This window comes from Cyprinus carpio, chromosome A14, assembly GCF_018340385.1.
Source record: "Cyprinus carpio isolate SPL01 chromosome A14, ASM1834038v1, whole genome shotgun sequence".
In the NCBI taxonomy this organism is placed as follows: Eukaryota; Metazoa; Chordata; class Actinopteri; order Cypriniformes; family Cyprinidae; genus Cyprinus; species Cyprinus carpio.
In genome coordinates, this window is record NC_056585.1 from 3,228,661 (window position 1) to 3,242,028 (window position 13,368).

Sequence of the window (13,368 nt, forward strand, 5' to 3'; positions counted from 1 at the left end):
TCCTACGGGCCCTTCCCCGCCCTCTCCGGCAGGCGGCCGGTATGCGGAACCCCTCCAATGTCAACGAGCTGGTGGAGGCCATCGAGCTGGCGGAGGCCACCCAACACCGGGAGGCTGGGGAGCGAGCGCCGCCCTTTCCTCGAAGGGTGGTCCAGGAGCGACGCGCGCCGGAGGGCACCCAGCGACCAGTCGGCAGGCCAGCGGTTCCCGGGCCACAGGATGAGCCCATGCCTACCGAAGCTCCCCATTCCCCTGGACGCGCTTGGCTGGCAGGCTGTGCCGTACACGCGGAACCTCCAAAGCAGGCCCCCACGAGCGGAAGTGAAGATAAATGGCCGGACCGGTCCTCGCCCTCCTCGACTCTGGCAGCGGGGTCACCCTTATCAGGCCGACGGGTCCTTCCTCCACGGCCGGAACCCAAAGCCAGACTGTCCATCTCCTGTGTCCACGGCGATACCAGGGAAGTACCGGCGCGGCGCGTCACTATCACGGCTCCCCCGGGTGCCTGGCCAGTGGAAGTTGGGATCATCAGGGAGCTGCCTGTACCGGTCGTCCTCGGCAGGGATTGGCCAGGGTTCGACCGCCTCTTCGCCTCCGCTAGCCAGCCTGTCAGCCCCGCCGGGAACCGCCCCCAGCACTGGACGTCCACGAAGCCCCGACGGCGCCCCGTGCTGCTAGCCTCGGACAGCCCCAGGGAGGGTAAGTCTTCCCGTCATAACCCTAACCTCTTCTATGACCTCTTCCAGCAGGTGGCTGGGGCTGGGGCCTTTGCCCGGGAGCAGCACGAGGATGACCGCCTCAAACACTGCTGGGCCCAAGTGAGGGTCGCCGAAGGGAAGGATCTCCAACCGGCACCCCACCCAACACCTCATTTCGTGGTCAAAAACGGCCTGCTGTACTGTGTCGCACAGCGAAGGGGGGAGGAAAAAAACCTTGCTGGTGGTCCCAAGGACCAAGACAGGAGCGGTGATGGAGCTGGCGCATGCCCATCCCATGGCCGGCCACCTGGGGGCCCAAAACACCATCCGACGCATCGATTCGCGACCGGTTCCACTGGCCAGGCCTGGAGGCCGAGGTGAAGCGCTTCTGTATGGCCTGTCCTACCTGTCAACGGACGTCTCCACACACCCCTCCCCCCAGCCCGCTGATTCCACTGCCCATCATTGAGGTGCCCTTCGAGCGGATCGGAATGGACCTAGTAGGGCCGCTGCCGAAGTCCGCCCGGGGACATGAACACATTCTGGTCATCCTGGACTATGCCACCCGCTACCCCGAGGCCATCCCCCTTCGCAAAGCCACCGCGAAAGCCATTGCGCAGGAGCTCTTCCTGCTGAGTAGTCGGGTCGGCCTACCCTCCCAGATACTGACTGACCAGGGCACCCCCTTCATGTCCCGGGTGATGGCTGACCTCTGCAAGCTCCTCAAGATCAAACAGCTCCGCACCACTGTATACCACCGCGCAAACGGACGGCCCTGGTGGAACGATTCAATCAAACATTGAAGCAGATGCTGCGGCGAGTGGCTGCAGAAGACAGGCGCGACTGGGACAAGATGCTGCCCTACGTGTTGTTCGGCATCCGGGAGGTGCCCCAGGCTTCCACCGGGTTTACCCCCTTCGAGCTCCTCTTCGGCCGGCAGCCCCCGCGGCCTGCTAGATGTCGCCCCGAGAAGCCTGGGAAACAGCAGCCGGACCGTCCCACCGCTCCACGATTCGAGCATGTCCGGGAGATGCGGGAGAGGATCGACAGAGTCATGCCCATCGTCTGGGAGCACATGGCAAAAGCTCAGCAGGCCCAGCAACGACATTACAACAGGGCGGCCCAGCCACGGGAGTTTCAGCCAGGAGACCACGTCATGGTCCTCGTCCCCACCGCCGCCTGTAAATTCTTGGCCAGCTGGCAAGTGTTCCTACACACCGTCACGGAAAGGATCGGCCCTGTCACCTACCGAGTCCGGCAGCCCGGAAGACGCAGAGAGAGGACCAACTGTACCACATAAACCTTCTGAAGCGCTGGGTCGGGTCCGGGCCCCAGCTGGCAGCCCTCGCTCATCAACCTCCCGTGGCTGTGGACATGGACCCCATCTCTCGGCCGCCCAAAAGTCGGAGCTGCAACACCTGGTCAGTCAGTTTCACTGATGTGTTCTCTCCCCAGCCAGGGCGGACCCACGTACTCAAGCACGATATCCGCACAAGCAGCACCCGGAATGATCGTCCGGCAGCGGCCCTATCGTGTTCCGGAGGCTCGGCGACACGCCATTGAGGAGGAGGTACAGGAGATGTTGAGGTTAGGGACCATCGAACCATCACGCAGGCCCCTGGTCCAGCCCCATCGTCATGGTTCCAAAGCCCGATGGCACCTTCCGCTTTTGCAATGACTTCCGCCCGCCTAAATGAAGTCTCGGAGTTTGATGGCTACCCCATGCCGCGGGTCGATGAACTCTTGGACCGCCTGGGAAGGGCCGGTACATTTCAACCCTGCGACCTCACCAAGGGCTACTGGCAGGTCCCCCTAAGAAGACGAACAGGCCAAGACCGAAGACTGCGTTCTCGACCCCCAGTGGCCACTGGCAGTACCGGGTCCTACCCTTCGGCCTGCATGGGGCTCCCGCCACATTCCAGCGGATAATGGACATCCTCCTGCGGACCACCACCAGGCCTACGCGGAGGACCGCCTACCTGGACGATGTAGTCATTCATTCCGAGACTTGGGAGGAAGCACCTGGAGCGGCTGCGGAAAGGTGCTATCGGAACTCCGCGGGGCTGGGACTGACCGCCAACCCCCGTAAGTGTCACCTGGCCCTCAACGAAGCCAAGTACCCTTCGGGCTACCAAGTCGGCCGCGGCCCTCATTCGACCCCAGGAGAAGAAAGTGGCGGCGATCCTCTCCTCCGCGTCGCGGCCCACACCACCAAAACGCAGGTACGGGCCTTTTTGGGGTTGGCGGGATATTACCCTGGGCTGTTTCATCCCTAACTTCGCCTCCTTAGCCTCTCCCCTGACAGACCTGACCAGGAAGGGGCAACCAGAGAAGGTCCCGTGGAACCCCGACGTACGGATGAGACGCGTTCCAACGGTGAAGGCCGCCCTCACCTCCGAGCCCGTGCTCAGGGCCCCCGACTTCAATCCGCCCCTTCCTGGTCGCAAACGGATGCATCCGATACCAGGGTTTGGGAGACCGTCCTCCAAAGAAGAATCCCAGGTCATCGACGGCGAGGAACACCCGGTGATCTATATCAGCCGGAAGGCCCCTGGACCTCAGCGGAACGACGGTATGCGGCCGTCGAGAAAGGAGGCACTGGCCGTCAAGTGGGCAGTCCTGGAGCTCCGCTACTACCTCCGCCTCTTTGGCCGCCAGTTCCACCCTGATCACGGACCACGCCCCCTACAGTGGATGGCCCGGGCGAAGGGACACCAACGCCAGGGTGGACTCGGTGGTTCCACCCTCGCGCTCCAGGACTTACCACTTCACCGTACAAACACCGGGCGGGGACGGCCAATGCGAACGCACGATGGAGCTCTCGAACGATATGGTCAGCTTTCGCAGGTCTGTCAGGCTCCCCTCTCCGCCCTCCCCACAATCTCCCCACCTTCTCCCACAGGGCACAGGACGAACGCTTGGGGGGGGGGGAGTGTGACACGTGTCCCGAGCTCTCATCAGCGTAACGCCCTGGAAACAGAGCAGGCACACATGCACCTGCTCATTATGGGCTGAGCGGTCACACACCTCTCAGCCCCATTGCAGACGGGCTTTATAAGCGGCACCGACGAACACAGAGGGGTGGGTGAGGCATGTCTCCAAAGGAACTACAGCTACACATTCCTCTGTGTTTCGCTCCAGACAGCAAGCGTGTGACCGCAGCCCGCTAAAGACACGGACCTCACGGACCACACACAGCACTGCGCACCGAGGGAGGAAGAGAAGGCTGAGCACTGAGCACCGGAACCCCTCACGTTGGCTATTTTTAACCCTGTACCACCTCAATAAAAATCCACCCTTCGGGGAACTTAAAACTTGATCCTCGTGTCGTGTGCTTCTTCACCCCGGTCACTATATATATATATATATATTATATAGATATATATATATATATATACTATATATATACACCAAGCAGGCATAGCATTATGACCACTGACAGGTGAAGTGAATAACACTGATTATATCTTCATCACAACGCCTGTTAGTGGGTATGATTATAGTCAGGCAACAAGTGAACATTTTGTCCTCAAAGTTGATTTTTGTTAGAAGCAGGAAAAAATGTGCAAGCGAAGGATTGGAGTTTGACATGGGCCCAATTGTGCTGGTGGCTAGATGACTGGGTCAGAACATTTCCAAAACTGCAGCTCTTGTGGGTTGTCTGTAGTGGTCAGTATCTATCAAAAATGGGCGGGGCCAAGGCTCACTTTTTTTTCTCCAATTGGGGAGCGAAGGCTGGCCCGTGTGGTCAGATGCAAGAGATGAGAATTCAGCAGCTCAAATTGCTCAAGAAGCTAATGCTGGTTCTGATGGAAAGGTGTCAGAATTCATAAAGTGTATTGCAGTTTGTTGCATTTGGGGCTGCATAGCCACAGACCAGTCAGAATGCTGAATCCTGTCCACCACCAAAAGTGGGCCATCAGTGGGCATGTGAGCATCAGAACTTGATCACGGGAGCAACGGAAGAAGGTGGCCTTTGTCTGATGAATCACATTTTCTTTTACATCACGTTGGATGGCGTGGTGTATGTGTGTCGCTACCTGGGGAACACATTGCACCAGGATGCTCTATGGAAAGAAAGTACAAGCCAGCAGAGGCAGTGTGATGCTTTGGGCAATGTTTGTCTACTGGGACCATGGGAAAACCTTGAGTCCTGCCATCCATTGTGGATGTTACTTTGACACGTATCACCTACCTAAGCATTATTGCAGACCATGTACACCTTTTCATGGAAACGGTATTCCCCCTGGTGTCTGTGACCTCTTTCAGCAGGATAATGCGCCACAGCCACAAAGCAAAAATGGTTCAGGACTGGTTTGAGGCGCACAACAACAAGTTTGAGCTGTTTGACTTGACCTCCAAATTCCCCAGATCTCAATCTGCAAGTGAGTGACCTTCAACATGACAAACAAGAACATCTCCATTGCAACTGGAGCAACTGGGGGTTCAGTGCTTGCTCCAAGGGCACATCAGCCATGGGTACTGAGGGTGGAAGAGAGCACTGGTTCATTAACTCCCCCCCACCTAAAACTCCTGCCAGCACCAAGACTCGAGCCTGTGACCTTTCGGGTTACAAGTCCAGGCTCTCTAACTATTAGGCCAAAGCTGCCCCCCCCTTTAAAAAAAGCACAAGTATGAGAAAACACTCAAAAGACTAGAAAGCAAGCTAAAAATGACATGGTTGCTTTAAGTCAAATGTGTTTTTATCTCATGTTTGATTTGAATATTATACGTTAGGTTAGTGTGGTGGTACATTCATTTCAAAAACCCAATAGAGCATTAACGTTTTAGCGCACTCAATACACATTTAATTTACAACTGTTCATTAATACAGACAGTATCCAATGTAATGAAAACATTACCGGGCAGATTCACATTTTTTTTGTGATTTGGATAGAGCTGAACACATTTTTAGTGCCAAGACTCATTGGAGAAAAGTTCATTTTGAAAGCAAGAAACAGGAAACATGCAAGAAGCGAACGTATTATCATTTTGCAGAAATGCTGCTACAGGCACACTTTTCCAATGATCCTGGTTTGGTTTAAAACCGTTGTTTTGGGGCAAAGATTACATATTACTTTATGTTCAAATGTGGTTTGAATGACTGGATTGTGACCTGTTTCCCCAAGACGTATGCTGTTTTTTTCCGGACAACTTGACAGTTCATGTATGCCTTCATGAAAGGTTCAGCGTTAAACATTCTTTTAATTATCTTTTGTGTTCCACTCATCATAATGGATCATAATGGTGTATTGAGTAAAATCATTAGTGAACAAATCATTTAATCACTCTCCGGCACACATGGTGTAAAGGGGCTTTAACCAGCAAAAGATTCTATAGACTGTATGCGCTGTAAAATGGAGGGTCAGTGATTCAGCTCAGAGTTGGTCTGTCCTTCATGGTTCTTCCAGTAGATGAGGCTCTGTCTCTCCTTTTAAAGACAGGTAGAGGGAGTCAGCCTCTCAGAAGACCCCACAATGTACCAGCCTGATCAACTCCTGTTTTTATCACCCTGCCCAGAGTCAAACCAATGTGGAACAGGAAAGGACCACACCCATTTGACCTATCTTCAGAAATGCTTCAATATGGATAATGTGGATCATTTTTATTTATGAAAAAGTTTATTTAGTTTTTGCATTGTCACCTCATGAGAATGTAGAATAGGCATAGAGGTCATCCTTTGCAGTAATGAGGAAGGTATATACACCATCGCTCGGGATTGCGATACAAAGTGTTTGCTGCCTTAATGAACCCGGTGGCGCAGCATGTTCATTAAAAAGCAGAATGGAATTCCAATAACCACTGTTGAGCGGACATGCAGTAAATTACTTTTACAATGTTATTACTTCTCATTAAAGAGCACAGTGGTCAGGTTTTGGCTTTCAACAGGTGAAATAACTAGAACAGGACTAAGTCATAATTGGTGGAACATTAATGAATGGCCGAGTTTAAAATAGCAATGGATTTTGGGTAAGTTTAATAAAATATATCGTATCTTCTTCCTCTTTCTCGATTAAATTTACAACATTCTGGTGTAATTGGGCATGGGGGAAAAGAGTCCAGAAAAGAAAAGAGTCTAGCTCATGTTTGCTAACTTGTTTACATGGTTTTTTTGATCTAAAAGCGCATATACTTAAATCAAAAAGTTAAATGACCGAGAGCTAGAGACGGGGAACAGCCATTTTTAATGGCCAGATACATAGATTATGTGTAAGTATGAATCACATTATAAGAGTGCAGTCCCATTATACAACCTAATTTTTTGAGTTACTGTAAATGTAACAAACCATTCCATGTTTTTAAAGGGATAGTTCACCCCAAAAATTTAAAACTCTGGCATCAATTAGGAAGCTTCATGCTGTTTCCAAAACTTGTATGATTTGTACAAATTATACTTACAAAAATATTATTTTGGTCAACTACAGACATGAAAAGCATGAGGTAACACAGCCAAACTAACCAGCCTGACCCATTTGATTGGATTCACTGAGAAAAACTGACCATAGAAGTAGACAGTTTTGCGCAAATGCAGCAAAATGTCAGATATATTGTATAGCAATATGCAGTACATGACTGAAGCAATAAATGCAGGTTAGGGAGAAGTCTAATTATTTAGTCCTGTCAATCATAATCACAAGAGTATATAAGAAGCAGTCATTTAGCCACACCAGGGACGGCTTTCCGGTCATCCATCCACCACCCATCTACCTTCTTTATTCTAAGCTACCTCATTCTATCAAAGCCCTAGTCCAGACGATTAGCTTTGAAGTTGAGGCAAGTTTCTGACCATATTTTAAGGAGCATTTTGACCTCCAGCCTAGACTCGGAATCAGATGAATGGTCTAACCTAGTCATAGAAAATATGGTCTTGGACTCGGACTTGAGATGGACATTAATTCTTGTCCGGACTCAAGCGACTACACTCCAAGACTGGATAGGCAGGGAAACTTGTGACTGGCAGATATGAATGGTGTCCAGACTATCGATGTGAATTTTTATCACTATTCATCAAAAAAAATCCAGTGTTTTGTAAAAAAAAAAAAACACAATCTGCTGTGCAAAGAAAAACTCGACTTTCAAACAAACACAAAGTGATTTGCAAATACAAATCTCTATTTGAGAGAAAATGCAGAGGTATGGACAAATATATGTATTGTGTGTTACAACTGTGAGACTTCAACCGTGTAGTACGCCATCATCCAACGCACAGAAAAAGCTTTCTATACGTATCATGCATGTGAGGCACATATTCACTGAGATTCAGGTTGTTTTATTTATGTACCTGTGAGGAAATTTCTCGGAGACTGAGATGGCAGAGAGTGCATCCTGTTTGTTTTCTTTATTTTACAAAAGCACATTGTTTTGTTGTTATTATGACTATACACAAATAAAAAGGAGACCCTTTGCAGTTTCAAACGATACCATACTCATCTCTGTATTTTTAATTATTTTTGTGGTCCATCAAGAAAAGTGACAAAATGAGCCAGTGTGGTCTTTAACCCCAGAGATTATTTTCTAATAATTACATTGTTGTAAATCATTCTGAAAATAGTGGTAAACCACTGTTTATTAAAATGCTGAATTTAGTATTATATCAGCCGTGAACTTGATCCTCTCTCCCCATTCACAGGACAAGGAGTAACACAGAATAAGAAATATTTCTCATATTGCTTAGCTAAATACATAATATTTATAACACAAATGATAATGCACCTCATTGTAATCATGATCATAAAACTTTACGACAGTACCATCTGCTTTTTTTTATTGGAAAAAAGAAGGTGCCCTCAATTGCATTTGTGAGAAAATCTGTCTTGACGCATGTGTTAAAATTCTGCTTGGTATGCAGTTGTGAGAAAATCAAGCCACGTTTCCTCATAAAAGACCAATGGATGTCTCACAGTTGTAACCCACACAGTACATATACTTTTTTCATACCTCTGACATTTTCTTTAAAAAGATGTTTTGTATTTGCAAAGCACTTTTTGAAAGGTTGAAAGTCCAGTTTTTCCTTCATTGCAAAGCAAGAGTTTGTTTTATTTACCAACTGCTGGAGTTTGTTTTGCTGAATATTGGCACAAAATTCACTCAAGACCAGCAACAATTTCTTAACAACGATGCATTACAGTGAGCGGTGCATCAGCTCGGCATTAAGACAGTCACATAGAGAGTTGTGTTTCTGGCCATTCTTCTGCACATATAAAGTGTATGAGGAGTATGTGTGTACACCTGACTTTTCAGCAAAGGCCCCCCCGCCTCATGGTTGATTCTTACATTCCACTAGAGGACCAACATGGGAGTTCCACTACATTAAAACCGTGCCTTTATTTGAAAAGGGATAACAATGCTTCTCGTTCGATCGGACTAATTTTCTAATTTCTTCCTTGAGTGTTTAAAATACTGCTCAACAGAGCTGCCTCTGTGGAAAGGTAAAATATAATCAATATGACTTTAATTCAATGTTGAACCTGAATAATATCAGTTACCTTGGAAAACAGAAGCATGTGCTATTTATAAAGAGGAATACATACTGAGAGTAAAGATTTCAGTGGTTGCATTCACCTCACAGGCGTTTTGCATTTAAAACACCCTATTCTCTCATAAATCCATTAAATGTATAGATACAAATGCCTTGAATTATAATAAAGCCTAATTAGGAGAATGAAATTCTGAGCGAAGTTTTAAAATCTTTGTGGTTTGAAAATCGTTTTATAATAATAATTATTAATATTTTCTTAAACCATAATAACGCTTTGCTTGCTTATTAATATTTTTAAAAAAAGTAAAATTAGGTCATGCATTGAAAAAGTGTCATCTGATGTGACTTCCCCCAAAAAGGTATTGTATATTATCGAGATATGGTAACATTATATATCTTGTCATTGTAATGAAGTAAACTCTTCACTGAAACTGTACTACCAGGTATGAAAGTGTTTGTCAGACCCCACCCCTCCACCCCCCCACCATTGCCATCGGACCTCGCAATCTGGGTATATGAAGTGACGGAACACTTTTTTTTTTTGTAAGCGAAGCAAAACCAAAAATAATGACTTTATGTCACAATCTTTGTCAACAGTCTCCTCTGTGTCTCTATCACGTAATGCTGTACGTATTTCTATTGTCTCATCGTGCACAAGGCATGCATTGTTTTTCGTAGATTTTTCACTTTGATTTGAAAGAAAGAAAAACAGGGCATGCTTGTGATGTTGACAAGCCACAGAATCGTTAAATACCCCAGTTCTCAGTTATGTGTTTTTTCTGGGTTTTTACATCCAAAATATCTTAAATTGCTGTTCCGAAGACGAAATGAGATTTCTGGGGATGTAACGGACATGCGGTGTAAGGAGTTAAAATGACCCAATCAATTGTTTTATTTCGGGGTGGACGTATCCCTTACCACCCACACCCCCATCAAGGAATTAGTGCCTCACGCCCTAAAGAGGAGATGGTAAATTACTCTGGAGGTATATATTAATTGCATTTGGTGCCTTTCTAAATCCGCTGGCCCAGACTCAGACCCAGATTTGGTGCCTTTCTAAATCCAGTTTTCTCCCACTATGGAGTTCCCGAAGTGTGTCGTAAGGCCATTTGCGGGGACCCTAGCCAATCTGCCAGGGCTACAAATTACGGCTCCTGCAGATGTGTTTAACAGAGCAGTATGGAATCCCCACGTTGATGAGTCATATACTGACTGTCTGTCATACGGGAGATAACAAGAATGATCTGTCGCTTTCGCTTTGGTGAACCGTAGTTAGGCTAGTGTAGACAGGTTCGGATGGGCATCTGGATTGGGACCACTGTATGTTCTGGCCAAGTCCTACTAGGCCACGACCACACTGCATTCGATCGGTGCCTCTTGGTAAGCGTTACAATTATGACTTACCTTACACACGACCAAATCCTTTGTCTTCTTGGGAGGCCTTTATGGGTCTTTTTTTTCACACTGATGGCGCAAAGGCTGCTAGTCATGCTACTTGTTTGCTATGTGTAATACAATTGCGGGCGGTAACTTCCACCTCTGAATATTTTTTACTTGCACGCGAATCTTCTACGAGGTTGGTGAGATGCTATGACATTGTTTTCACCCGAACTTCTTGTTTGCGCGTGGTTCTTCTTCAATGTCTCCATCCTCTCGGGACTGTCTCGGATCACGGCTCCAGGTGCTGAAGTACCATGTGGCCCGCTGCTGCATACCTGAACCCTCCATCTGGGCTCTTCAATGTCTCCATCCTATCACGACTCCATCCCACCACCACTACAGCAACAGCCGTGGCAATTAGCATGCTCTTAATTACACAGCAGCCACTGCGCATCGGCGCGACGGCAACCACTGCGCGCATCGTGGCCACCTCACAGTCACAACCCACCCACACACAGCACCTCACGTTGCTCAGATCACACATGTTCATTGCTAGATATTGTATCAGAACGATCAGACTGCCAACGCATGAGGTGATGGGACCAGAATAGTCACATCTGAGCATCAGGCGGCTGGCTGAGGGAAGCCAGAGAAGAACGGAATTTTTGTTTGCAACTCTTCTGTTGAATCATTCCAAGGGCAGGAAGTTATAAAAAGAAACGCTGAGAGGAAAGGCCTTAATAACAACACACAAGAGATGGCTGGAAAAAGAATAGCATGGTAAAGAATGATTTACTCCTGGATTTCATTCCAAGGGCAGGAAGTTATAAAAAGAAAGGTGGATCACCATCATTTGATCTTCTTAGAAACATTGTCTTGCAAGATTACTTAGAAATTGCTATGTCTGAATGGTGGTGTGGTGTGGATTGCAAGGGCACATACAGTATAGCCTTTCAAATGTTCCATCATTAGAGACGTATCTTCTGAGAGATGACATCAATACTCTCAAGATGTATTTTATATTGTTCGGATTGGGATTTTTCTATTTAATTTAGTGGCTATTGTAGCATTTTTCAGGGGATGGTCAAACACCTTGTGCTCGTTCTTTTATTTGAATTAATAAATGGTCCAATATTATAAAGAGCTGCCCACTATCTAGTCACTCATTTGATATTTGACTGCACAGATAACTGAGGCCCACTCTGTGGTTTAATAGTGTAGAGTGCATTTTTCTTTTGGACAACATTTATTAACATACAACATTAAATTAAGTCAACATTTCATCATTTCATATTTGTTCATTTTTAATCAATTTTACTTAGACTAATTTTAGTGCAAACATGAAAGTGCAAAATTAAATTTATTTAAACATATGTATACATATGTTGACAAAAATGGCCAATCCCCAACATTAGAGGCTATGATTGGATTATTTGAAATAATTGTAAAAAAAAAAAAAAAAGTTGATTTCATTGTTAATAACCTACATAATAATAGCCCTGTAAACATGTAATACCAGTGACATGACAGACCAAAGCAGCCTCATGAGTAAATGTTTTAGAAAATGCTTGCTAAACTAATTTCCAGAATTCCTGTAAACATGTAATACCAGTGACATGACAGACCAAAGCAGAATTTACCTTTAGAGAAATAACAACACATTTTATAAATGCCGCAAAGCTGAAAATGAATGGCATAAAACTAAATGTAGGCCCATATTTATGAGAGCTTGTTCATTGTTTCTGTGTGTACAATAATAATTTACCCTGGAGTGTGACTGCCTACTTGATCAATATAATTGTTGATCATAAAATCTACTCATAATAAAATAATGAAAAAATACACAACAATCATCTTCTTCATAATATTACTCCCCGCCCTCATCATCTAGAATAATAAAATAATTTATAACAAAAACTCTAGAAGTGACTCAATTGGTGATTGATGGCATAATCAATGCTTTACTCATCTTTTAAACATCTGTTTGTGTGTGCAGTTAATGCTTCGGACACTTCAGAGTAAAATGCTTTACTCATCTTTTAAACATCTGTTTGTGTGTGCAGTTAATGCTTCGGACACTTCAGAGTAACTGAAGAAGGAGAACAATAGAACAATACACTGAAAGACGTCCCAAAGCTAACACAGCTTTCAAGTGAACGTTCTGCTGAGAAAGTCAATAAAATGGTTTTTGAAGTCACTGAGGACGTTTTTGGTCAGTCCTTTTTTGTTATTATAGTATTTTTAAAGATTTCTTAAAAGATGTAGAGATCAATTCCTATCATCCCATAACTCAGTGGTAGAGCATTGCGTTAGCAGCGCAAAAGGTTGTGGGTTTGATTCCCAGGGAACATGTTAGGTAAAAAAGAAAAAATGTTGGCTGGATGCTGTGTTGTGTTTTAATATGAAAGGAAAATAAATGTAAATAAAAGCCTAAATCAAAAGCCTTTTCAACAGCATTAAACTCAAGAGTAAATGGCAGGTTATATATGCACTTTAATATGAAATTAAATATGAAAGGAAATGTCTGTAAACTTAACGGATAAACAATCTGCAAAAAACTACCATCTCACCATTCTATAAATATCTCACAATAAATAAATTATTAATGCCAAGTTACAGAGCACAAGATTTGCACAAGCGTTACTGGGAGTCACCACAAGGAGTGGGTGAGCCTGCAGCTCTGATTACGATTTATAAGTACAAAATAAGATTGGAGCATCCCGAAGGATTCGCTTGCAGTGCTAGAACGACAATATGAGACACTGACAGAGCTTGCTAAGGAAAGGAGCTACGTATATTAGATAAAAGAAG